The sequence below is a fragment of the Narcine bancroftii genome, unplaced genomic scaffold, assembly GCF_036971445.1.
Source record: "Narcine bancroftii isolate sNarBan1 unplaced genomic scaffold, sNarBan1.hap1 Scaffold_303, whole genome shotgun sequence".
Taxonomy (NCBI): domain Eukaryota; kingdom Metazoa; phylum Chordata; class Chondrichthyes; order Torpediniformes; family Narcinidae; genus Narcine; species Narcine bancroftii.
The window spans coordinates 1-27,807 of record NW_027212040.1 but is presented as its reverse complement, the minus strand read 5'-3'; positions in this window follow the sequence as shown (position 1 = coordinate 27,807).

The following is a 27,807-nucleotide window of genomic DNA, read 5'->3' as shown; positions in this document are numbered from 1 at the left end:
ACTTGGAACCTGTTGCTCCAGGGACCCCCAGACGGTGGAGATGTGGGGAGAGCAGTGGTCCAGTCAACTTGCCGGTGGCAGCATTCCAGACCTTCACTGAGCTGGGGAATTCCCTGACCCCTGGCACTGGGACATCTGTCCCATCTGAGCCAGTCCTCTTTCCACCCCCCCCCCCCCACACTGGAGGCTGTGCCCCTGTAGCTGGCTGCTACAGTACACCCTACCCTTCACCATTTGCCCCAGGACTCCTGCTCTCACTTGTCCTTCGACAAGCTGTGTGACTACAGCCTGGACCTTCCCCCACCTCATTACCCTTGGCCCTGTGGGTGAGTGGGTGGGACATGACAGGGGGGATGTAGGTGGTGGAAATGGGGTAAGAAAGTTTGGGTGAGAGCCGGGAAAGAGAGCGATGATCATCTGGCCAGGGAGAAGCATTGGGGACAGAGTCACTGGGCAGGGGTCAGAGCCTCAGGGAAACAAGGGCACTGGAATTTGAAGCAATCACAGCTCATGGAAAGTAGGAGGAAGAACCCTGGGAACCATTGAGAGTGGCGAGGTTAGCGTCGCGGTTAGAACAACGCTTTTAAGGGGCCAGCGAGCCGGGTTCAAATTTGACACTGTCTCTGGGGAGTTGTACGTTTTTCCCATGTCTGCGTGGGTTTCCACCAGTTGCTCCTGGTCCTTCCACCATTTAAAACGTACCGGGGGTTGTAGGTCATTGGTGTAATTGAGTGGTTGTGGCTCATAGACTGAAAGGGCCTGTTCCCGGGCTGCAGGTGTCAATCTAAAATCTCCATCTAAAATGATAGTCCAGCCTGTCATGAATTTTTTAAAGATTCAACTCAAATGACTGGTCCAAATAGACAACTCTGAAACAGTCCTTTCGCTCCTTCTTTTCTGCTGGCCAAGCTGCTTGCAAACAAACCATATCCCTCTCAACCTTTTCATTCGACGGACCCATTCAACTGACATTACATTGTCAACCTGTGGGCCTGTGGGAATAAGTTATTTCCCTGCCTGGCAACCTGATTATGTTCCTCCATACTGGTGAAGGTTTGGAAGTCTGGTTGGCGCATGCGCTGTGGATTTGCGACTTGAAGTTGGGTTCGCGCATGTGCGGCTGATACGCACGTGCCGACTGAGGGCCACTCAGTAAAGTCTTTGTGGAAGCGCCAACTAACAAGTCGCGCATGCGCACTGAAATTAAGATGGCTGCCCCCAGCCGATGGACCCTGAGAAACTGAGTCACAAAATCAATCTGCACATTTTGGGTCGTACGTGCCCTGTGTCTCTGTTCTCGTTTGATTTTAAAAATAGTCTCTAAGACTTCAGGGCTCCTCGCACAGGGGCAAATCTCCGACTTGCGTCCATTGTGGGACCTTTCGGGTTTCATTACGGTCGCAAGTCGGGGAGGACCTGTCAGGGGTCATTGGGTCGCTTAGGAAGGGATGGAAAACAAATCTGAAGGAGTTTAGAGATAGTTATTATTTTAATGTTAGGAGTTTAGAAACAGTTATTATTTTAATGTTAGGAGTTCTGAAACAGTTATAGAAGGTAGAAAGAAAAAGCAAATAAAAAGCTAAAATGTTCTTTGTGTAAAATGGCGCATGAAAAACAGCAGAACAGAGTAAACAAGATAACAGAGGAATTTAAGAAATATGCACGTACACACACAAAGAGCTTGTTTAATAGGGGGTGGGGAAAGGAGGTGTGAGTACGGGATAGGAGAAAGTCGGAGTCAGTCAAGAGTCAGGCGAATAGAGAAAAGTGCCAAACCAATGCAAGAAGGATAAATGTAGGAAAAATGTAAGGGGAGGTGAATTGAAAAATGTATAAAAACAAAGAAGCTTCCCGCCCTCGGTGTACTTTCCCGAGGTAGGGGGAGATATCAAACCTTGCAATGTTGTAAATGTAAATAAATGTTCTTTGTTCTCAACTTTTGTCTCGAGCAGATTTTGTGAACGTGAAGCCACTTCTCACAAATCCATTGTTCTTTGTTTCCCAATGCCCATAGAATGTGTCTGATTCCATCCGTTGTTCCTGTTGTAGCATCACATTCTTCATAAAGTTAGATGTTATTTTTTAAAGTTGTGTCACCTGAACAATAATGCTCCAATCCTTCTGATCCTGACGTACCATGTGTTTAAAATGCAATGTTTCTCAGTTACTTGTCCGAATGCCTTAAAAATATAGGGACTTTGGTGTTAATAATACAGAGTAAAGATTTCACTAATCCTTTTGAATTTATGATCTCTGGGATTTCTCGTCATGTTTTCTATTTAGGTTGGTGTATCTTGCAGACCTGTTTGGTTGCAGCAAGTAAGAAGTTATCGCCTTGTAGCATCCGCTGTGGCAGCGCTACCACATACTGTTTTAAATTCCCCATGTGTGCTCGCTGGCCCACCCACTTCTGGTGACGTACTCCCCGACTTCCAGCTTTACGTCATTGTGTCGTGGTGTCACTCTCCAGCTGGCTGCCGCTATGCGGAAGTGTAGGGTTCCTCAGCCCATACATGGTGCTAGGAGTGGGCTCCTTCTCGGCAGTGAAGGGGAGTTCGTGCCATCTTGGACTATCCAAGTGTTGCAGCGATTTGGCCTCAGCGTTTATAAGGGGGAAATTCTTTCAATGTTTCATTCACCTTTTTTACAGAATTCTTCCTAGATTATCTGTCTAACATTGAATGTTATGGGTTTTCTTGAACAGGGATCATGATTTTACTCATAATTTAGTGAGCAAATGGATGGGACATTTTTTGCTAATGCTCCGTGGGAATCGAAATAAAAATGAAGGGACAAGATTAGGAAGGTTTGTTTCCCCTTCTTTTTAAGCGGATGTCAGGATGATTTTCATCTTGCTGAATTAAAATGTGATTTGTCAGTTCTTAATGGCAACTGCCATATTGGCATTGCAAGGAGAGATGGGAAATGGGTCAGGTCCTTGGTGGTCCCAGTAATGCAACGTAGAAAGATGTCACGGGGCTGAATGTGGTTTAGGGAGGGTGAGGGTATTAATTTTTAGGAAACGTACGTGGCCAGCCACCTATCAATATTTTTTGTCAAACAGAAACTGCTGCTGGTAGAAGCCATTTCCTACTTTGAACAGGCCCAATGTCAATATCCAAGCACATATTGTTAAGAGCCCATAGGATCCCAAAACCCAGCAGCAAGAGACATTCACCAAGACAAGTGGTTTTTAAAACAGAAGTTTTTTTTAATCAAATTTAAACATGAAATTAGAATGAAACTTTAAATTAACTCTATACTTAACTAATCCAAATGAACCCCCTTCTAATTCTAAGCGCACATGTTTGTAATGTGTATAAATTTAAGAAAAGTTCTTTGGTTCAAGGTTCAATCTCACTTCTCCTTCTTCCAAGTTCTCTGGATGCCCAGCCTCCCCCTCGCCCTACAACTCCCCCCTTCACCCTCCCCCTTACCCCTGCCTGGCCCCGCCCCCTCCCCTCATTCACCGCCCCCGCCCCCTCCCCTCATTCACCTGCCCCGCCCCCTCCGGGCTCCTGCCCCTCCCATCCCCCTCCCTCTCCCTCATCCCCATCCCCTCCCCGCCCCCTGCACCGACCCCTCGGCTCCACCCAAACACCCCGCTGGTACCGGCCACTCCTGGGTGGGGCCCGGCGGGCTGCGGGTCGCCCGCTTGCGCGGCTGAGGAAAGTCCCGGTGCTGCTGCCAACTTCATCCCATTCACGCCCGCGGCGACGCGACGGACTCCGAGCAGACGACGCCGCCACCAACGTCCCGCCTCCTCACAGCAAGAGCCAATCAGCCCGCGAAACCGCCCATCAATCCAACCCGAATTTAGCGTCCAATCCCATAGCGGCCTCACCCAATCAACCCATTGGCTCGCGCAACTGAAGCAACCAATCAGCGAGCGAGCGAACACACAGGTGAACCCAATCAGCATCGCAAGACAGAAATCAAAGGCAGTGGAAGGAGCAGGAGACCTTTCGGCCCTTCCACTTACAACTACCCCAACAACTCAATCTAATCCTTGGGAAACACAGGATCACTTTGTCTTGGCTCCAGGATTCCTCTGATCTCAAGAAATACATTGTACCCCAACTGCAAGCGAGACTATTTACTATCAAACTTTCCTTTATATTTATTACCGCTTCCAATTTAATGGAGGACACAAGTGGTTGTGTCAGCCAGCTGGACCGCCTCGGGGAACCTCATGGAGCAGGCAATCTTGGTGAGAAGGTATCTCATCCCGCGGGAGGCCGGTAGTGACCCTACAATGTCATTGTAGATGTGGCTGAACCTATGTGGTGCTGGCTCGAATGTCTGGCATGGTGCCTTCACGTATGTCTGTATTTTGGTCATCTGGCAGAGTGTGCAGGCCTTGGCCCACTGACAACCTGTTTTTGAAGGCTCAGCAAGACCAACCGATTGACCACCATTTTGACAGTACTGATGGCTGGGTGCGTCAGATTGTGCACCTCATCATAAAACTGCCATCTCAATGCTGTCGGCACGATGAGGTGGGGTTTGCCATTGGAATGTCGCAGAGGAGCGTCTACTTACCAGGATCGATGTTAACATCCTCCAGCCTGAGCCTGGACACTGCTCTCTTGCTTGCAAGGATCTCAGGGTCATCCTGCTGTCCCCTGCCGAGGGCTAAGTAGTCTATTCACTGGGACAGGGCCTGGATAGACTTGATTGCGGGGATGGGGCAGTGCGTCACCCATGATGTGTTGAATGTCGGTAGTGAACTCAGACTCATATGAGAGGAGTCGCTGCTGCTTGGCCGACCACAGGTCCAACACTTTATGGAAGGCAAAAGTTAATGGCTTCTGGTCCATGAAGACACTGAATTGTCTACCTTCCAAAAATATCTTAAGTGCCTGACTGCCAGGTACAGCACCAATTGCTCTCAGTCAAAGACGCTGTATTTGAGTTCAGGTGGCCAGAGATGTCTGCTAAAGAAGGACAGGGGCTGCCATTCCCCTTTGATGAATTGCTCCAGTGCACCCCCTACTGCTGTGCAGGAAGCATCTACTGTGAGAGTGGTGGGTGTCTCTGGCCTGGCGTGTACCACAAGGGTTGTGTTGGCCAGTGCGTCCTTGGCCTTCTGGAACGCCTCCAAATCCTTTTGTCCCAGGTAATGTCTTTACCTTTCTCCGCATGATGTGTGCCACGGGGGGGGGGGGGGCGTGGCAAGATGGTGTAAGGATCAGACGTGCCTTCCAGTCCTCTCCTGACTCTATCTTAATGTTTTGTCTAGAAATGCCCGTTAAAATTCTTTAAAAGTTTAGATAACTTCAGTGATGTTAATTTAACTTATGATGGTAAAATTGGTGGAAAAGAGCAAAAAAAACGACAACAGATTATCAAAAAACTACATTTTCCAAAAGTTCAAGTTTTGGAGCCTACCTACAGGAAAGACATCGAGACTCAGCCTGAAATGGATCCCAGGAGAAAGGTACAGCTTTCGGATGTAGAGTTCAATATTACATCGGTAGAGCCCTCTAAAGTGGGCGCCAAACAGCCTTTAGAACAAAGAGTTACTCAGGTTCGCACATGTGCAGTACCATCTGACGGCAATGTTATGAATGAACCACTTGTAGTAACATCAGTTGAAGTACCGGCTGGGGAAAGGCATTTGTCAACTGTAGCGGTGGCACTGCAAACTGCACCTTTTGAGATAAAAGAACCTATACAACTTGATGGACTGGGGAAAACCCCGGCCAGCGTCCTCCAGTCATTGCTGGAGAGGCTGTGGCTGGGGTTTCCACACGCAGCTATACTACAAGGAAGGCAACCAGAATGAAGGAAGCAAAAGAAGACCCTTTGGTTATGCAGAAGAAGCAAGAATCTGTTGAGCCAGAATCTCTTCCAATTGAAAAGATTCTTGTGAATCTTGAATCTAAATGATCTTATACAATGCAGGGATTATCCAAGATTATGACTGAACTTGGTACTAGGTTTAATACTCTGTGGTGAAAATACATTCTCAACAGATGGCTGAGTTTGGAGCTTTTAAGCTTGAAGTGAGAGATAAATTTAATTCGTGTGAAGAAGATATAGACGAAATACGAGATCATGTTTCAGATGTGACCAAAATGGTCAAAGACTTACAAACTCAAAATAAAAATTTGGTGAAAAAGATTGATTATTTGGAAAACCAATCCAGACGGAACAATATAAAGATTATTGGTTTGCCGGAAGGAATGGAGGGACCAGTCCCAAGAAAATTTTTTACTGAATGGATTCTGCAGGTGCTGGGTCAAGAACATTTCCTGGAAGGTATAATACTGGAACGTGCTCACAGAGGCTTGCGTAGAAGACCTATTTCAGGTCAAAGTCCAAGACCTGTTTTGGTTCGTTGCTTGAATTATTACGACAAGAAATAATTTTACGAGTGGCTATTAGAAATGCACAACAGAGAAAATCACCCTTGATGATTCAAAATAATCGAGTTTTCTTCTATGCAGATTTGAGTCAAGAAGTTATGTTCCAATGACGGGAATTCAATTCTGCTAAAGAGTTGTTGTGGAAGAAAGGTTATAAGGCAACCTTTAGATATCCAGCTGTTTTGAAGGTTTTTCAAGATGGTTGCCAACCAAAGTTCTTTGATTCTCCAAAGGAAGCTATAGCATTTGCTCAAGAGCTGCCAATTACTCGGTTTCAACAGAGACGTAGTCCGCCGCGATCTTTAAGGAGACAAGAGATGGAAGAAAAGAGCCGTGCTCCAAGAAGGAATGGTTGTAATGGTGACTCGGCAGTTGGAGCTGATTAAAAGAAGAGTTGTTCTTTTTTTTTAATTTTTTTTTAAATATTAAATAATGATGATGTTAGATTAAGATGAAGTGAGAGTTGGGGGAGAGAACTGGATGGGCACTATTTCCTGAAAGTCATCTGCTACGTGTGTGTTATCTCACACCCATTTTTTTGGGAGTTACCGCATTGCGCGGTTTAGACGGGAGGGGGTATTTTTAACCTCCTACCTGTTTTTTTTTCCTTTTTTTGTATTATTAGATTAAAGAGTTAAGGGTTTTCTTTTGTGTTTATAAAAAAAAGCATAAGAAAGTATTTGATTGTTTAAAAAACTAAAAATTCATGTGGTTTTTTTTGTAAAGTTTATTCAGTAGATCAGGAATATTTGAAATTTAAATGTGAATGGGATGGATAATTTTTTTTTAATTATTTTTCTTTAACTTTAAGGTGAAAGGAGTGGTAATTTTGGTGTATATTATTTTGCTATTTTAGTTATAGAACGAAGGGAATAATGGTGAAAGTTATAAATTGAATTGTACAATTCTTAATGAGGCTTGAATTTTGTTTTTGGCTTATGCTCCATTTGTTGAAGATATAGATTTCGTTGCAGATGTATTTTTATATTTGGATATCTGAATTTTAACGTAATGATTGGGGATATTTAAATGTGGTATTGGAGCTTTTATTGGGTAATTATTCAAGGTTAAAAGGGAAAAATGGTGGAAGAGTACCAAATTTGAATTGTACAATGTTTAATGAGGTTGGAATTTTGTTTTAAGATGGCAGTTTATGTGACTAATATGATGATAGATGTGAAGTTAGTTGATATTTGGTGAAGGTTTATCTCTATTGAGAAAGTTTTATTTTTCATCTTTTTTTTTCTCATGCTACAATTTTTTTTAAAGAATTGATTATTGTTTCAGAATTTTTGATAGACAATGTTACTGATTTTACTAATTTTTTATATTAAGTTTGTTAATTATATGTTTCATCTTAACTCTGTTAAATATATGCATTTAAGTTTGATTTAAATATGTTTTTTAAGTCTGATATCTTAGTATTAATTACTTTTCTTTTTGTTACTATTTTAATTGGTTATGTTTTTGTTTTTTTTGTAAGTGGGTTTTTTTCTCACATATATTATTAACTTTATTAATTCTTCACTCTTTATTTTGAGGGGGAAGGGGGGTTTGGACTAATTTGAGTTGGGTTATTAATGTGTAATAATTATTGGGGAGGGTATAGTTTATTTAGATTACTGATACTGTATTGTAATTTTATTATTTTGTTCTTAATTTTTAAATGTAATTCTATATGTTATTCATGTTATAAAATCTTAAATAAAGTTTAAAAACAAAAAAAAGATGTCGGCCACAACCGGTATGAATCGGTGATAAAAATTAATCGTACCAGTGAATTCTTGCAGCCCCTTCATTATGTGGGGTTTGAGGAAGCACTTAACAAACTCTATCTTTTCAAGCAGGGTTTAGTTCCGTGCCTGTTGATTTGACCCCCAAGGAAGTCGAACGTTTCCAACCTGAACTAGCACTTAGCAAGGTTTATATCGTAAGTCCAAATTCCCGCAGCCCGGCGCACAGTCACATTAGACGGTCTCTGTTTAGCTTCATTGCCACCACTTTGACATCTTGTGGTTACTGCCACCCTCTGCTGTTGGAGAATATCCTCCTTGATCTCAGCCCCTCAATGTAACTAAGAACCCCTAAAATGTCCCTAATGTTTTGGCCTTCATCACTACTCCTGGCAAGGCATTCTTGACACCCACAACTCTGGGTAAAAGAAAATACCCCTGATATCTCCCCTAAATCTTCCTCCCTTTGCTTTAGACAGATGTCTTCTAGTGTTTGCTACTCCCATCTGGGTTTCAGGCAAACTGAAGGGCATCTTTCACCGAGTTTCTGGTTTTCCAGCAGTTCTGGATGTCTATCTCTGGATGCTCTGCTCCGTGGACCACCCCGCAGTATCCCATCTAGTCCTGGAGTCTCTGTGTCAGCAATGCTCTGCTGACCACTGCCTGATGGCTTTGTGGTCAAATGTGTTTGTCTATGAAACCGTTACCAGGAAGGTAAAGGGGCAAAGTCCTGCTGACTGGAACATTGTGCAGCACCAGGGCCAGGCCAATCTTTCGCAACACCTGAGCCAGGTAGAACCTCAGCACAGAGCAGCATTTGGTGCCCTAGCACTTTGGTTACAAGCACTGCCACACACAATTATGGTCATGCTGGTTACACCCTTGTCCCCATTGATTGATGATGTACACGGTCCTTCTCCAGACTCTATCCATTTTGGACCCCCACATGAATAGGAAATTTGTTTTGGGAATTGACAGGGTGGTGGTGTGGGGATGGGCCAAACCTGGCCCACGTGCAGCAGGACTGAAAGTTCCTTGCACATTGCACCTGATAATCAGGTTTTACCCGAATGACAGAGATGGGTATCTGTGTGGTTCTCCCTGTCTCCTGGACCTGGGGGTCTTTGTACTGCTCCCCATCTCCTTAAGTTGGTGCTTTGTTCTCCACCACCCCCACAAGAAATCCAAGACCCCTGGATGGAGGGCAGAGGCGCAGAGAGATCAGTGAGAACACGGGTAGTTTCAACAGGGTGGGGTCCATCCAGGCGCCTGATAACAGGAGGAACCAAGTGGGAAGGAGGATGCAGGGCATTCGATAGCAGGACATTGCAAGAGAGTGGATTCCTCGAACTCTTCAGGGGAGAAGGCGCTGGTCGATCCATCGGTTTAGGTGGGGCAGGGTATAGACATGGCAGCTGACTGGAATTGTCAGCGGGTTACTGAGACCTGGGAAAGGAGGGGAAGGAGGGTGCAGTAGTGTTCTGAGAGTGCTGAGGGAGAGGCAACATGGGTGCCACCTCAAGGCAACGGTCCCCTGATTGATTGCAGGGATGGGCTCTGTAAATAGACTCATAGATATCCAGCACAGAGCATCTTTGTCGCCCTGCCATCAGGAAGGAGATATGGAGGAATAAAAGCAGAGCAGCCAGGGAGGGAAATAGCATCTTCCCACAGGCCATGAGATTAACAAGGGAACATGAGCTGGATGGGAGCTAAGAATGAAAAGGGTGAGACGAATATGGACTGATTACAACAGCTCAGCAAGCAGGAGAGAGGGGCTGAAGGGCCTGTTTATGTTTTCTCTATCTGGACCAGCTTTTGAGTTCAAGCTTTAAAAAACCCAATCATTTTTAAATTTAATATCAATGGTACAGAATGAATCAAGAGACAAGATGTCTGTCCAGCAGCAAGCGTCGAAGGCACTTCCTGAAACGGAGGCTCTGAAACCACAGGGAGGTTCTGGACGGAAAGAGGCCCAGCTTCTTCTGGAAGGAGGAGAGGAGAGGCAGGGGAAATGCGGGGGAAGGGAAGGGGAGGGGAGGGGCTAGGGATGCCGTCCACCGTTCACCTCCCCTTTCCTCTACACCGTTCCCCTCCCCTTTCCACTGCCCGTTCCCCTCCCACATCCCCTCCCCCTTCCAGTCCCCAGTTCCCGTCCCCCGCTCGCCTCCCCCATTCCCCTCCCCCTTCCCTTCCTCCTACTCCTAACCCTAACCCCTAACAAAATCCTAAACCTAACCTTAACACTACCGATACCCCCTACCACCACTCCACGTCCCCTAACTCTACCCCCACTCCATCCACTAACCCTAAGTTTATTCCTACGCCTATGCCACCCCTAACCCCAACCCTAATGCTACCCACCATCCCCTAACCCCAAACCTCACTCCTCCTCTACCCCCCTGCTCCTACCCCCTTCCCCTATACCTAACATAAGCCCACTTCCCCGAACTATAGACCTAACCATAAGCCAAGATATAGCCCTACCCCATGTCTCCTAACACTAACCCTAACTCTACCCAACTTCCCCAACCCTAAACTAAACCCTATCCCTATCCCTTACAACCTACCTCCTTCCCCTAACCCTACCTCCTACACCTTCCCCATACCCGCACCCCCTACAACTATCCCCTTCCCCTAACCATACCTCCTACACCTTCCCCATACCCACACCCCCTACAACTACCCCCTACCCTATCCCTTACAACCTACCCCCTTCCCCTAACCCTACCCCTTCCCCATACCCGCACCCCCTACCACTATCCCTACCTTATCCCTTACAACCTACCCACTTCCCCTAACCCTACCTCCTACCCCTTCCCCATCCCCGCACCCCCTACCACTACCCCCTACCCTACCCCTTATCACAACCCCTACCCTTACCCCCTTCCACTACCCCCTTTCTCCTACCCCCTTCCCCTCCCCCTCCTTCCCTTACGTTAGGGGTAGGAAGGGGAAAGGGAAGGGGGAGGGGAAGGGGAGGAGGAGAAAGGGAGGGGAAGGGGGAGGGTTAGGGGAGGGGATGGGGAGGGGAAGGGGAGGGGGAAAGAGGAAGGGAAGGGCGGAGGGGAAGAGGGAGGTGAAGAGTGGAGGGCTGGGGTTAGGGCATAGGTGTGAGGGCAGGGGAAGGGGAAGATAAGCGGGAGGGGGTTGGGATGGAGGAGGGGTAGAGGAGAAGAGGGGAAGTGGGTGAAGGGACATGGAAGAGGCAGGGAATGGGGTTGGCAGGGCCAGAGGGATACGACGGGGAGGGGTTCAGGCCATCATGATGTTGTCCGTCCTCTGTTCAGCTGGGATGCGAGGTTCTTCTGGACTCGTGTCTTGTCTCTGAGATCGCTCCTTCTCCTGGGAAGAGAAATACGAGTGATAGAGATACTGTCTCTGAGGCCTGAACACAATGACTTTGGAGGGTCCCAACACTTCCCCCATCATCCCCCCTACCCCTGAACCCTCCCCTCCCTCACACCAGTACTCTCCATTTTTCTTGAATTCCTGTCCATATTAAAATCCTTTTCATGCCTTTTTTGGACAAGCCTCCGCTACTACCCCGACAATGCATTCCAGCCACCCACTACATTCTGTGTGAATAAAATGTACCCCTCACGTCTTGCCTAAATTTCCCTCAGCTCACCTTATTTAGACGTCCTCTGGTATTCTCGCCCCAGGAATGCACACAATATTCCAAGTGTGGTCTGACGAGAATTTTATACATCTGCAACGATACCTCTCGATTTTTGAACTCAATCCCCTGACTCCTGAAGGCCAGCACACAATACACCATCTTAAACTCCCTCTCAATTTGCACAGCAACCTTGAGTGATTTATGGAGCAGGATCTAAATATTTCTCTGTCCTGCACACTGTTCATAATCCTGCCATTAACCAAGTGCTCTGCCCACACATTCTTGTAATCCGCATTCAATGAAGATATTGGTCTATATGAAGCTACTTTTAATGGGGCTCCAACCTTCTTTGGAATAACTGTTATTCGTGCCCTTGAAAATTACTCTGGAAATAAACCTGGACCAGTTGCTTATTTAAGTACATCTGATTTACAGGATTGAACTCCATCTGTCACTTCTCTGCAAACTGGATGACCTATGACAACCTTCTACACTGTCTACAACATCTCTACCTCTGTGTGATCCCCTGACGTACCCACCCTTCCACTCCCATCATCATTCATAAAAATCACAAAGAGCAGGGGTCCCAGAGCAGATCCCTTTGGAGCGCCACTAGTCATTGTTCCATCTACTACTACCCTCTGTTTACTGCAGACAAGCCAATTCTGAATCCACACAGCCAAGGCTCCATGGATCCCATGCCTCCAGACATTCTGAATGAGGCCTCCGTGGGGATCTTGTCAAGCACCTTACTAAAATCCTCGTGCAGCACATACAGACCTTGACCTTCATCTATTTCCTTTGACACCTCCTCGAAAAACTCAATTTGACTCGTGAAGCAGGACCTGCTCCTCACAAAACTATCCATGAGTTTGCCCAGCATGTTTGGGCATTGCCCTCGGCCCCAGCATCTGCAGACTTGCTGGCCAGTCCCTCCCTTACCCCTTCCCAGAGCTTCCTCATCCATTAGAACATCAAGCATTGCTGCCCAGTACAGGCCCTTTGGCCCATAAAGGCTGTACTGACCTTTGTAAATGTTCTCCACAACCTTTACCAGACCCACACCCATAGGAACATAGGAAGTGGGAACAGGAATAGGACAAAAATGGCCTATCGAGCCTGCTCCGCCATTCAATACGATCATGGCTGATCTAATTTATGACCAAACTCGACCTACTCTGCCTTCTCGCCATATCCCCAAATTCCTCTATCATGTAAAAACTCTGTTCCCTTACATCCACATGCTCGTCTCAGAGACTTTTATATGTACCTATTCTACCAACCGCTACCACTTTCTCCGGTGACGCATTCAAAGCTCTCACAACTCTCTGCATAAAAAAAAATCTCCCCTCACCTGAAGCGGATGCTCTCTGAGATTTGCACCTGACACTTTAGGAAAGGTTTCTGGCTGTTCATTCCATCTAAGGCCCCCACAATCTTATTTAGAATAAGTTATTAAGCTGTGGAAGGGGCAAGTTGGGAGAGGGAGGAGGGGAGAGAGCTGGTGGGGGAGGGGTGAGAGCTGGTGGGGAGGGGACAAGGCCGTGTTGTGGAGAGGGATCAGGACCGCGTTGAGGTGGTGAACGGACAGACATGGGTGGATCTACCTGCCGAAATAAAGGAGCAATAAGAAGGCCATCTCGGGATCTACTAGCATCTTCTGGGGCTTGATGTCTCAATGGAAAACCCCCTGAGGATGGAAGTAGGCCATGCTCTGCTACAGCTGGTACATGAACATCTGGCAACACAACGATATAACATGACCCACTCTGCCTCCACACTGGCCGGGTCTATATCCTGAGGGTAAGGGGAGGTGGGTGAAGGGCCCCTCCCTGCCAATCAACATCCATCCTCATCATCCTCTCCACCCCTCTCCCCTCACTACCCTTTCTCTCCTCATCAATACCCATTGAGACCCTCATGCACCCTTCATCGATATCCAGTCCCCAGCAAGACTCAGCCAGTAAACTCCTTCATATCCTCCAACCCCACCATCCAAGCTTGCCCCAGTGGACAACTTGACCACCCAGACCCACAACCACCTTGATGTAGATCATGGGAATGGGCTGCTTGGCCTTGTTGAAGTGCTGGACCATGCAGTGAACCGTCTTGGGAACATAGTCCAGACCCAGATTCAAATAAACCTGCTCTTCCTCTTGGACACAATACAAACATGTCAGCTGGATTTACCCTCCAAAACCCCGTGCCTCTCCCAACAGGAGTGCCAGCCCCTCCTGCTCTCTGTAGGCCTGATGCCCCCACTGCTCAACACAACATGGCATGAATCCAACGGCTCAGCGAGCAGAGCGTCAACAGGCCGTAGTGGACCCGTCCGCTGCCCCATCATTCGGCTTCTGGTGAGACTGCACAAAATGTGCAGCTCTGACCGCCCTCCCTCGTGAGGCAAGGATTCACCGAGGGAGAAAAACCATTGACGTTTCGAGATGAGAAATGTTTGCAGCCGGGTGTTGGCTGGGGTCGAACATGTGGAGGCTGAGTTGTTGGGACGATTCAGAGCAGGCGTTGATTTGGAAGTGCACCAAAAGGTGCCAAAAGTGAATTATGGGGGAAAGTACATTCGTGAAATGAATTGGGGAAACAGACTGGAGGGGCTGAGTGGCCGAATTTGGCGACCTTGTCTTGTGGTCTTGGCTGCTGCTGTCTGGAGTTGAAATGGCAAGAGGTCATGAGTTAATGGGTGAGGAGCAGGGCAGCCAACGTCAAAGAGTCAGCACTGGTCAGAGGGGCAGGATGGAGGCAACAGAGAGGCTGCAGCGAGACAGATCGATTGAAGGAATGGGGAAGGTAGCAGCAAATGATATGCATCAGAGTGAGGGTGGGGTGGGTGCAGGTGAATCTTACCTTGACTACAGAGGAGAAGTTGAGAAGAGGGACAATGATGGTGTGATCCAACTTTCGCACGATCTGCAGTTTGCGGTTCTATGGCGAGAGAAGAACATCAGCAAGGCTGGGCGATGGGTCGGGGCCCTGAGGGGCAACTTGTCCAAGTTGAGGGGGGAGGCGGGGAGGAGATTTGTCAAGAGGTCAGAGGTGGGGAACTCCAAGGGAGGCCGAAGTGGGGGACTTTTCGAGAGTCAGTGGGGGGGACTTTTCGTGTCGCTGGAGTGGGGACTCGTCAGGGGGTTCAATGAAGTATCATTTCAGTTTTTATGATTGTTTTCCCAGCTTCTACTAAACAATGAATTTGCAGAAAATCTTTGATATTTGCCAGGTGTGTGTGTGTGTGTGTGTGTGTGTGTGTGTGTGTGTGTGTGTGTGTGTGTGTGTGTGTGTGTGTGTGTGTGTGTGTGAGTGTGTGTGTGTGTGTGGGGTGGGGGGTTGTGTGTGGGGAGGGGGGCTGCTGTTGTGGGTTTGTGTGACTTTCTCTGTTTCCAAACCCCATGGCTGCTTTGGTCTCTGTCAGATGCTCCTCTTTCCACCCACCCTTCAAAAATGTGTTTGGGGTGTTTGTCAATTGGGTGTAATTGTGTGAAACGGGCTCATGTGTCGCAAGGGCCTGTGAACGTGCTGTAGGCCCTAAATTTAAATATCAGGGTTTTTCATTTCCACACAACTGCTCCTCCCCCTCACCTTGAATCTCTTGTCTTGCAAGATCTTCTTGATGGCAATCAGCTCTCCGGAGTCCACCAGCCTTGCCTGGTACACCACTCCGAAAGATCCATTGTCGATGATTTTAACATCTGTGCAGGACACCACCTTGGGGACGTTGGGTCCATGACACGGTGTGGCCACCTCTGTTGTGACCTTATTGCCATGTCCTCTGGGGCAGAAGCAGCAGCATTTACACACCCAGAGGGTACACAACAGGTCATTTATCCCAACCCAGCCTTGCTGTCCAAGTTAGTCTCTACCCCTCCCTCTAACTCCCTTCCAAGGGTCACCTAAATGTCAGAATTGATCCTCTGGTGGTTCGTTCCAGCTTCTCTCAGTAGAAATATTGCCACCCCAGGTCCTTCTATGATCACTCTCCTCAGACTGAGGCCAGTTCTGCAGCCGTTCACTTTGTCTACAACCCTCCCTCCATGAGAGGATCAGATCATCTTGACCTTCAGCACGTCCCGGGGAGATGAACCACTCTGAACCCTACCACGGGTTTAGCAGAAGCCCTCCACATTCCCAGAAGCTCAGCAACACCGTGATCTTCCATGATGCAAGCGAGACCTCGTCGCCTGAGGGAGCAGGTGGTGCGGAGAGAGCCCCACTCTTCACCGCTCAACTCTGTTGGGTCTGCCGCAGCAGAAACACTTTCTAGCACCTTGATCCAGGTCCACTGGGGGAAAGAATCCTATCCCGGTTGGGGGGGTGTGGGGGTGTATGCAAGGGTGGAAGGGATCTTGTAACCACGGGGAGGAGGAGCGGTCCTGTCTCTCAGTGGACAGATCCCATTCCAGGTGGAGGGGGAGCTCTGTCCCATTTCTGTTGAAAGGTCTGCCTTCCATCCCCCTCGCAACTTCTCTTCTCCCTCAGACACCTCACATTCTCCCCTGCCCAGATTCCTCTACCACACTCTTATCCCCCACCCAACACCACCCCCATGGTTTCCCCAGTGCTTTCCGTCCCCTCGCACCCATCCCCCCAGCTCAACCCTATGTCCCCTATCTCTGATCCAATCTCCCTTGACATTAGCCTGTGGTGCAACCCCGTTCCTTTGTTCTCCCCTCCACTCCTACAGACCCCATCCCTGTATCCCCTCACATGCCATTGTTCTCCCCTCCCCAGTCCCCTCCAGCTGCCTCATAAAGTGCCCTACACTCAGGATGGGGAGAGGGGATTAAATGCAGCCTCCATTCTCTCCGCCCACACTGGGTAAAGGATGGTGCCAGAGGAGTCTCTGTCCCAGTCGGGGAGTCTGTAACAGGCTCTTTATCTCACCCATGGGCGCAGGGTGCTTCCAAACACAACCCTGTTGATCAGAGGGTCCCTGGGATGATACAGCGTCCTACTCCGACACGTGGGCCAGAATCCCCTTCCAGGAGAGGCATCTTTCTCGTGTTGCTGTGCCATGGCACGACTCAGCTATGGCTGCCCCATGCAGTGACATCATCACCCCCTCTGTGTCATCATCTCCCCCCTCTGTAACACCTCCCCTCTCTGTCACACCACTAGTGTAATGGGCAGGGACATCCAACCATTTAAATCCTCCTCAATTTCCCGAAGCAAGGGGAGAATAATTCAGCTGGTCTAAATTACTCGTTGTTATCTATTCTAACTCCTAGATATTTGATCCCATTTTGCCGCCACATTTGTTGACTATTTTCTTGACATTGGCTCTAATCCCCCTTCTTAAGTGACATGATTTTGCACATATCCCAAAAGAACTTATACCCAGAGATGTCCCCATAGTCCTCCAGGGTGGAGCACAACTTGGGCAATGAGTGTGTCGGGTCTGTCAGATATATCAGAACAACTTCTGCAAATAAATTGATTTCATGCTCTTCCTGGCCTGTTCTGAAACCTTTAATGCCTGAATCCTGGCAAATGGCCTCGGCTAATCGCTCCATGGCCAGTAAAAACTCACTCACTGGGGGTGTGGAGGGGGGGGGAGTCAGACCTTGATCGGCATGCCTGTTGGCTACCTCTGTCCCTCTCATCTCGACATCAGTGGCTCAGGTTCCTCCTGCAGTGCACAGCAGCACTGCTGGACCACCTTTATCTCCTTATTTTCCTGGGCCCTCTCCAAATCTTTCCTTTCTATGATCTCACATTGGTTTCTCAGGAGAAACACTGGCAGCCAAAAGGCACCCTTTGATTCCCCTTAGAATTTGGGAACGCCGACTTCTTGAAGTGGGACCACACGTGGTGACCTATTTTCTCAAGATGTGGATCCAGGAGCTTGGACCAGTCTACCAGTTTGCCGTGGTCCGCCAGCATGCTTGCCAAGCTCCCGAACCCTGCACTCTCGTCAGTCCACCCGCAGATCTTGTTCTCCCTGCCTGCACTCGATTTCCTGCCCCAATTCCAAAGCATCTCCACTGCAGCTGTGTTCAGTCGGAACTCGAAGGACCCTGCTCACTGCACCAATTATTATGTGTGTGAAACTGTTTCGAGGGGTCCCAAGGGTGGCGAATTTGAACACAGTTGTCTTTTATTGACACATGTACTGAAGTCGCACGAGGAGTAAAACACACACACAGACACAAACTCGCCAGATTAATCGATACACTTGCAACCACTCGTGGATAGAAAACTTGACAATCAACTTGTCACATACGATACCTTGAACAGGTCATTCATTCACTCATTGATTTTGGATGCCTGTGGGTGGTAGGGGATATGCAGGTGGCCCCAAATACTTGGCATCACCACCCATTGCTGGTCAGACGTTACCCGATAGGGTATTCCACATATCGAGCACGCTTAAATGGTGCTTGGTCGGCCCACTGGCAGGACATCCGAGTATGTGCTGACCATCATGAGAACATATCACTTTTTATTTTGGCAGGGGAGAGGCCTGATATGGTCAATTTATCAGACTTGGTCAGCTCCCGAACACCAGCGAATGTGGCCCTTGGTTTTAATTGCTGACAAATAGGGCATTTGGCCATCACAGTTCTTGCAACATCATGAGACCCCCAGATCCTCTGTCCATCATAGTGCCCCCATATGCCCACATTTATGATGCACCAATGCTGCCAAGGCTCCAGGGTCTCTCTGCTTGGGGAAAATAGTGGCAGAGCATATTTGAGCAGCTCAGTCCACAGTGGCATTGCGTCAGCTTCAGCGGTTTTCCTGGAGGTGTGTCCATCCACGTGGTGGACCCTGGTTATTCTTTTGTTGTTCCACCTCTCAGAAGATCTGCCAGTGCTGTTGTCCTCAGAGCAGGCAGCCATGGATCTGCCTCCCTGTCTCCTGACGCCGACCCATCCACACTGACGTGCTGTTTGGCACAGCCCAGAAATCCTGTTGCACTGATCGGAAAAGAGGCTCCTGGGCCCGCCTGGTTGTCCCTTTTCGGATCAGTGCCACAGCTGCCAGCTTGGACAGTTGGCTCTCCCCTCCACCTCACCCTCTTGTGTCAGTACTTTATCTGTGGTGAGCTGGAGTGCTCCCACTTTACACCGTTGTTTTTCGCACCTCCACCAGCTGGAGCCGTCAGTAAACCAAGCTTTTTCCTGCTGTCCAGCATCGAGAGTGTTGAACGGTTTGCCCCAGGCCATGGTGCCAAGCTCTTCTCGGGGTCATTCAAGTGGGAGGCTGTCACTTTCGGACAGGACATGATCTGTTCTTGCAAGTGGCTCAGCCCTTCGGGCCCGGCCTCTGTGCGGTCTGCCATGTACCACTTCTTCGGTCCGCTGTGAGTGGCATCCGCAGATTGAACCCATCACATGTTGGGAGGTGTGGCTGGAGTGTGTCTGTCTCTGCTGCCATCTGGTTCTCTGTGGTAAGCAGGCGACCATCTGACACTCAGATGGGGAGTCGCGGGAGGCAGCTTCCAGGAGGGAATTGAACCAGAAGCTGTGTGGGACTCGGCGACCTTGCCTCTTTTGCTCAAGGCTCCACTAGGCCATTGTCTTCATTGCAGAGACAAGTCATTCAAAGGGTCTTCCAGTTTTGAGGGGTTGGGGGGTGCTTGTGGTCAGTGGCAGTGGTGTTCAACAGCGTGTTTTACCATTTAAGAAGCCATTTGTTGTTCAGGTCATCAATGAAGCGGAGAGTTTTTTTTTTCTGGGCAACATTGTACAGTAGATGGAGCGACAGGGTGAGATGGGGAATATGTTGGCACCAGTAACCCAAAACACACACAAAACTTTGTGCCTCAACTTGTTGGTGGGCACCGCAATGAGGATTTTGCTTTGAGCAACCATTGATATTCTTCTGCTGCCTGGATGCTCAGGAAAAAGACTGTTGGACTAGGACCCTGGACCTTTTCCAGGTGGTGCCTCCCTGGTGCCAGTGTCTGGGGTGTTGCTGCTGGTGTCCAAGACATCCTAAAATGGGACAGAGGTTGTGGCACATGGAGATACCAATGACATAGGGAGGAAGAGGGAAGAGTTCCTGAAAAGTGGGTCCAGGGCATTTGGTGAGAGCTGAAAAGAAATAGCTTGAAGGGACTCATGTTGGGATGACTGTCTGGGCCATGCGACAGTGAGAGCAGGAACTGAATGAGGTGGAGGATGAAGGCGTGTCCTGAAGGTGCGGGTGAAGAGCTCCTTGAGGGCATCCTATTTGCCTTGCTCGGGAGGCTGATGTCAGAAGTCGATGAGCCTTGCTGCCATGTCCTGAAGAGCAAGAACATCATGGACGAGTAATGGATGTCATCAGCGGTGATCTCTTGGAGGTGGAACTGGTCCTTGGCCTGTTTGAACCCCACGTGTGGCTGCGACATCCAGAACATTGACAGCTTCAACCAAACCATCTGAAGAGCCACCTGGACCGTGATCTTCACGTCCAACTGAAGGGCTGGGTCCTGCTGAGGTCACCACTGTAGCAGACACTTCTGTTGAAGAGAGAAGTGGGAGGGGGTAGCATATTGTGGATGGGGGTGGGGGGTGGTTTCTTTATTCTTTCTTTTATAGATGCCACACATTAGATGAGCATTATTATTAATTGTGTGAATTTGTTGTGGTTTTAAGTTTATAAATATTTTTTTTAAATGATTGGCAGTACCACGAGTGGCAGATAGGATCATGGGGAATCTCTCCCCCCAACCCACCCACCCCAAATATCAATGGGATAAACCGGGTTCATTGTCAATGTCGTTGAGGATCCCTTCCACCTGCCCACAGCATTTGGCAGCTCTTCTCATCAGGAAAGAGGTCGAGGAATATCGGAGCCAGTAGCACCAGGCCCAGAAACAGATTCTTCCTGCGAGCAGTGAGAATGGAGAATGATGGATGACCGGCTCAGTCAAAGACTCCATGACTCTGCTATTGATTCAAGAGAATTTATTTCTTTTTTGGGAGGGACTGCACGTGTATCATTTGTCTCTCTGTGCGTAGGTCCCGTTGTGTGTTTGCAGAGGTTTCCACCATGAATACAGTTTCCTCGGGTTAAATTTGAACGGGTACAGAGGAGCTTTCGTGGATTGGAGAATGTATCTCATGAAACAAAGGTGACTGAGTTCGGGCTTTTCTCTTTTTCACCCCAAAATTAACTTTATTCTAAAATTATTGACCAAGAGGACAACTGTTCCATGTCTTTTCTCATCCTCGTGTTGCATGCCTATATTCCCTTCACTGCTCATGTTCTCTGTTTAACATCATTCCACCACTTTGACACCTTGTGGTTACTCCCTGCACTCTGTGGTTGAAGGGGTTCCCCTTAGTCTCCGCCCCTCAAGTCACGGGGGATGAGAGTCCTTCCCCACAGCGCCCTCGTGTTGGCTGCGCCAAGCCTCAGTGCATCTCTCAGCAACCTGGAATAGGCCGGTGGGCAGCATTCCCTCACCCACATCTCCATGTGCTAAAAGACCAGCAGGTTAACGTCGAACAGTTATGCCCTTCGGACCTCGATGTTGCGCTGACCTATCAATTCCAAGCAAAATAAAAACTAGACCCTTCCTCCTTCATAACCCTCCATTCTTGCAATGGAGGGGGTGCAGAGACAATTCACCAGGCTGATACCTGGAATGGCAGGAATGACTTATGAGGAAAGATTGCACAAATTGGGATTATACTCCCTGGAGTTTAGAAGATTGAGAGGGGATCTCATAGAGACATATAAAATTCTGGCAGTACTGGACAGAATGGATGCAGATGGGATGTTTCCAAGGATGGGAAAATCCAGAACCCGGGGCCATGGTTTGTCGATAATAGGCAAACCATTTAGGATGGAGATGAGGAGGAATTTCTTTACCCAGAGAGTGGTGAAGCTGTAGAATTCATTGCCACAGAGGGCAGTAGAGGCAGGTTCATTAAATATGTTTAAGAGGGAATTTGATATATTTCTTCAGTATAAGGGTATTAAAGGTTACGGAGAGAAGGTGGGGATGGGGTACTGAAATTTAAGATCAGCCATGATCTCGTTGAATGGCGGAGCAGGCTCGAAGGGTCGAATGACCTACTCCAGCTCCTATCTTCTATGTTTCCTTCATTCATGTGTCCAAGAAGCCTTTAAATGCCCTAATATTTCAGCCTTCATCACCACTCCTGGCAAGTCATTCCTGGCACCCACAACTCTGTGTAAAAACAAGTACCCCTGATATTGCCCCTAAACCTTCCTCCCTTTGCTTTGGGCTTCTAGTGTTTGCTTCTCTTATCTGGGTTTCAGGCAGACCAAAGGGCATCTTTCACTGAGATTCTGGTCTTCCAGCAGTTCTGCATGTCTGTCTCTGGATGCTCTGCTCAGGGGACCACCCCGCAGTATCTCATCAAGTCCTAGTCTCTGTGTCAGCAGGAATTCCATGCTGATCACTGCCTGATGGCCCTGTGATCAATAGTGTTTGTCTATGCAACCATTCCCATGAAGGTGATGGGGCAAAGTCCTGCTGACTAGGACATTGTGTGGCATCAGGGCCAGACCAATCTTTCACAACACCTGAGCCAGGTAGAACCTCAGCACATAGAAGGTTTTGGTGCCCTTGCACTTTGTTTCCAAGCACAGCCATACACAATAGCCATGCTGGTTAGGGTTATTCCCCCATTGATTGACGATGTACATGGTCCTCCAGACTCTATCCATTTTGGACCCCCACATGAATAGGAAATGTGTTTTGGGAATTGACAGGGTGGAGGTGTGGGGCTGGGCCACACCTGCCTCACGTGCAGCAGTACCAAGAGCTCCTTGCACCTGATGACCGGGTTCTACCAGTTTGACAGAGTTGGGCATCTCTGTGGTTCTCCCTGTCTCCTGGAACTGGGGGTCTCCTTACAGCTCCCCATCTCCTTGAGTTGGTACTTTGTTCTACACCATCACCACAAGACAACCAAGACCCCTGGATGGAGGGCAGAGGCGCAGAGAGATCAGTGAGAATACGGGTAGTTTCAACAGGGTGGGGTCCATCCTGATGCCTGATAACAGGAGGAAACCAATGGGGAAGGAGGATGCAGGGCATTCGATAGCAGGTGGGGCAGGGTGTAGACATTGCAGCTGACTGGAATTGTCAGGGGGATATTGAGACCTGGGAGAGGAGGGGAAGGAGGGTGCAATTGTGTTCTGACGAGAGAGTGCTGAGGGAGAGGCAACATGGGTGGAACCTCAAGGCAAGGGACCCCTGAATTTTTTGCAGGGATGGGCTCTGTAAATAGACTCCCAGATATCCAGCAAAGAGCATCTTTGTCCCCCTGCCATCAGGAAGGAGATATGGAGGAATAAAAGTAGAGAAGCCAGGGAGGGAAATAGCTTCTTCCCACAGGCCGTGAGATTGACAAGGCAACATGAGCTTGATGGGAGCTAAGAATGAAAAGGTGGAGAGGAATATGGACTGATTACAACAGCACAGCCAGCAGGAGAGTGGGGCCGAAGGGCCTGTTTCTGTGTTGTCTATCTGGACCAGCCTTTTGAGTTCAAGCTTTAAAAGACCAAACCATTTTTAAATTTAATATCAACGGTATAGAATGAATCAAGGGACAAGATGTCTGTCCAGCGGCAAGCGTCGAAGGCATTTCCTGAAACAGAGGCTCTGAAACTACAGGGAGGTTCTGGCCGGAATGAGGTCCCGCTTCCTCTGGAAGGAGGAGAGGAGGCAGGGATAATGTGGGGTAAGGGGTGCCTTCCTACATTCACTTCCCATTTCCTCTACACCATACACCTCTTCATTTCCCTGCCCATTCCCCTCCCTCATCACCTCTCCATTTCCTGTGCCCCGCTCGCCGCCCACGCTCCCCTCCCCAACTTAACCCTAACCCCTAACAAACTCTAACCTTAACGTTAACACTACCGATACCCTTAAACACTACACCACATCCCCAACCCTAACTCTTATTTCCACCCTGTCCTCTAACCCTATCCCTATGCTGTCCCCTAAACCCAACCTAATCTTACCCACCTTCCCCTAACCCCAACTCACACCTCACCTCTACCTCCTACTCCCTTCCCCTAAACTTATCACAAGCCCACTTCCCCGAACTCTAAACCTAACCCTAAACCTCGACCTAACCCGATCCCACATCTCCTAACCCTAAACCTAACTTTACCTCTACCCGTCCCTGACCCTTATCTTAAATCTACCCACCTTCCCCAACCCTAAGCTAAACCCTACCCCTATCCTCTACACCTACCCCCTTCCCCTAACCCTACCCCATACCCGCACCGCCTACCACTACCCCATTACCTACCCCTACCCTCTCACTACCCCCCTTTCTCCTACCCCCTTCCCCTATCCCTCCTTCCCCTGTTAGGGGTAGGAAGGGAAGGGGAGGGGAAGGGGAGGAGGGGAAGGGTAGGAGGCGAAGGGGAGGGGGAAAGGAGAGGGGAAGGGGAGGTGAAGGGAGGAGGGCTAAGTTTCGGGCATAGGTGTGAGGGTAGGTGAAGGGGAAGGTGAGTGGGAGGGGATTGGAATGGAGGAGAGGTAGGGGAGAAATGGGAGGGGAAGTGGGTGAAGGGATATGGAAGAGGTGGGGAATGGAGTTGGCAGGGCCAGAGGGAGAAGGGGAGGGGTTCAGGCCACCATGATGTTGTCCGTTCTCTGTTCAGCTGGGATGCAATGTTCTTCTGGACTCGTGTCTTGTCTCTGAGATCGCTCCTTCTCCTGGGAAGAGAAATATGAGTGATAGAGATGCCGTCTCCGAGGCCTGATCACGATGACTTTGGAGGGCCCCAACTCTTCCCCCATCACCCCCCTCCCTACCCCTGCACACTAGGATCTTTCCCATTCCTCTGCTTTACCTGAGGAAGTGTGTTTTGGAGAAAAGCACGATCTATCTCTGCAGAGCTCAGAGCCACGTGTCTCCATCAGGCAACACCCTGGTTCACCATGACATGGCAGCAAGATGTTGGACAAATCGTGGATGGATCAGTCGAGTCCCTTCAGCTGACCCATCTGAACCTACCCCACAACAATATTACTCTTCCCTCCCTCTCACCAGTACCTTCTGTTTTTCTTTTATTCCTGTCCCTATATTAAAATCTTTTTTGTGTCTTTTTTGGATGAGCCTCCAGTACCACCCCTGCCAATGTATTCCAGCCACCCACTACATTCTGTGTGAATAAAATATCCCCCTCACATTTTGTCTAAAGTTCCCTCATCTCACCTTATTTAGATGTCCACTGGTATTTTTGCCCCAGGAATGCACACAATATTCCAAGTGTGGTCTGACGAGAATTTTGTACATCTGCAGCATTACCTCTCAGTTCTTGAACTCAATCCCCTGACTCCTGAAGGCCAGCACACAATACACCATCTTAAACTCCCTCTCAATTTGCACAGCAACTTTGAGCGATTTATGGCGCAGGATCTAAATATATCTCAGTCCTGCACACTGTTCATAATCCTGCCATTAACCAAGTGCTCTGCCCTCACGTTCTTGTAATCCGCATTCAATAAAGATATTGGTCTATATGAAGCTAATTTTAATGGGTCTCCAACCTACTTTGGAATAACTTTTATTCATGCCCTTGAAAATGACTCTGGAAATTAACCTGTACCAGTTGCTTGTTTAAGTACATCTGTATTTACAGGATTCAACTCCATCTGTCACTTCTCTGCAAACTGGATGACCTATGACAACCTTCTACACTGTCTACAACATCTCTACCTCTGTGTCATCCCCTGACATACCCACCCTTCCACTCCCATCATCATTCATAAAAATCACAAAGAGCAGGGGTCCCAGAGCAGATCCATTTGGAGAGCCACTAGTCATTGTTCCATCTACTACTACCCTCTGTTTACTGCAGACAAGCCAATTCTGAATCCACACAGCCAAGGCTCCATGGATCCCATGCCTCCCGACATTCTGAATGAGGCCACCGTGACGACCTCGTCAAGCACCTTACTAAAATCCACGTGCAGCACATACAGACCTTGACCTTCATCTATTTCCTTTGACACCTCCTCGAAATACTCAATTTGACTCGTGATGCAGGACCTGCTCCTCACAAAACTATCCATGAGTTTCCCCAGCATGTTTGTGCATTGCCCTCAGACCCAGAATCTGCAGACTTCCTGGCCAGTCCCTCCCTTACCCCTTCCCAGAGCTTCCGCATCCATTACAACATTAAGCATTGCTGCCCAGTACTGCCCAGTACAGACCTTTGTAAACGTTCTCCACAACCAACTAACCCTTACCCGTACCACACCCATAACTATGGGTGGATTAAATATCCAATTAACTTCTTTCTGAAGTAACGCATCAGGAATTTGATGTTGGTTCCAATTTTGAATAACTTTTCATAATTCTCGTTCAGCTCCTTTAAAGTTAGATCCATTATCAGAACATAATTCTTTTACTTGACCAGGTCTAGGAATAAAACGCCAAAGAACATTAATAAAAGAGTCTGTATCAAGCAATGACGCTACTTCAATATGAATTGCTCTCATAGTCAAACAAGTGAAAATAACTCCATATCGTTTTTCAACACTTCGTCCGCACTTTACTTGCAAAGGACCAAAATAATCAACTTCCACGGATGTAAATGGGAATTCATCAGGTGAAACTCTGTCATGTGGTAAATCTGCCATTTGTTGTTGTCCAGGTTTTCATTCTCTCTGTTAGTCACAAAGAGATGAAACCTCATGATTTCATTATTAATATATTTAAGCACTGATGTTCTATCAGTCCAAAACACAGGATCTGCTAACTCCATCTGTAATTCTCTTCTTAACATAGCGTCCATTTTGCTCACCATAGTAGCAGCAGTCAATTCCATTCAAGGTCTTGTGACCGACTTTAATCGAGCCACTCTGGCTTTTCCCATTACAAATCCACCATCTACTCGCACTTGGTTATTTCACAGGACTCAGTAACTGACAGGATCAAAACCACCTTCACTTACATCAGAAAAATGGTGTAACTGAGCAAATGTGGCCACTCCAAAGTCTGTTGACGTCAAAACGTCCAAGTATTTGAAGACGCTCAATCTAATTTTTCCAATCTTGTGCAATGGATTCTGGATTAGTTTCATCCCATCCAAATTTTCTTCTGCACAAAACTGGTATTTGGCCGGGCTGATCATTAGGTTGAATTCGGCCAGTCGGGAGAAGAGGGTGTGCAGGTGAGACTTGTGTTGTGCCCAGTCTCTGCTAGCGACAAGAATGTCATCCAGATAAATGAACACGAAATTCAAATCCCTGCGCACCGTATCCATGAGGTGCATTATGTCTGGGCGGTGTTCTTGAGCCTGAAAGGCATGCATAAAAATTCGAACATGCCGAAGGGGGAGATGATGGACGTTTTGGGGATGTCATCTGGGTGCAATGGGATTTGATGGTACACGCACACCAGATCGACCTTGGAGAATACTCTCACACCATGCAGATTGGCCATAAAGTCCTGAATGTGAGGGATGGGGTAACGGTCAGGTACTGTCGTGTCATTAAACCGTCGATAATCTCCGCAGGGGCGCCAGCCATCGGAGGCTTTTGGGACCAGGTGAAGCGGCGAGTCCCAAGGACTGTCGGAGGGACGAATGATCCCAAGTTCCTGCAGATGTGAGAACTTCTCTTTCGCTATCTGGAGCTTATCTGGTGGGTTTAACAGTAATGTACGATAAACTGTATCAGACACTGTGACACCAGGTTCACAGTTGGGAGAATATTTAACGGTGATATACAGTGGACTTTGGCAGATACTGTGACACCAAGTTTTCAGTAGTGAGAAGGTTTAACAGTAATGCATGATAAGCTGTGGTAGATACTGTGATACCAGGTTCACAGTTGGAAGAAGTTTTTACGGTGATGTAATATTAACTGTGGCAGATAAAGTGACACCAGGTTCACATTGGTGCAAAGTTTATGGTGATGTACGGAAGACTGATGCAGATATGGTGACACCACATTCACAACGAGGAGAAAGAATATCAGTGATGTGCAATAAACTGTGGAATATACTGTGACTCCAAGTTTACAGTGGGGAGGTTGAACTGTGATGTACGATAAATGGTGGAAAAAACAGTGATGAATGGGTCAACTTGGGGAGAATGTTTAACGGTGATGTACAGTCGACGACTTTGGCAGATACTG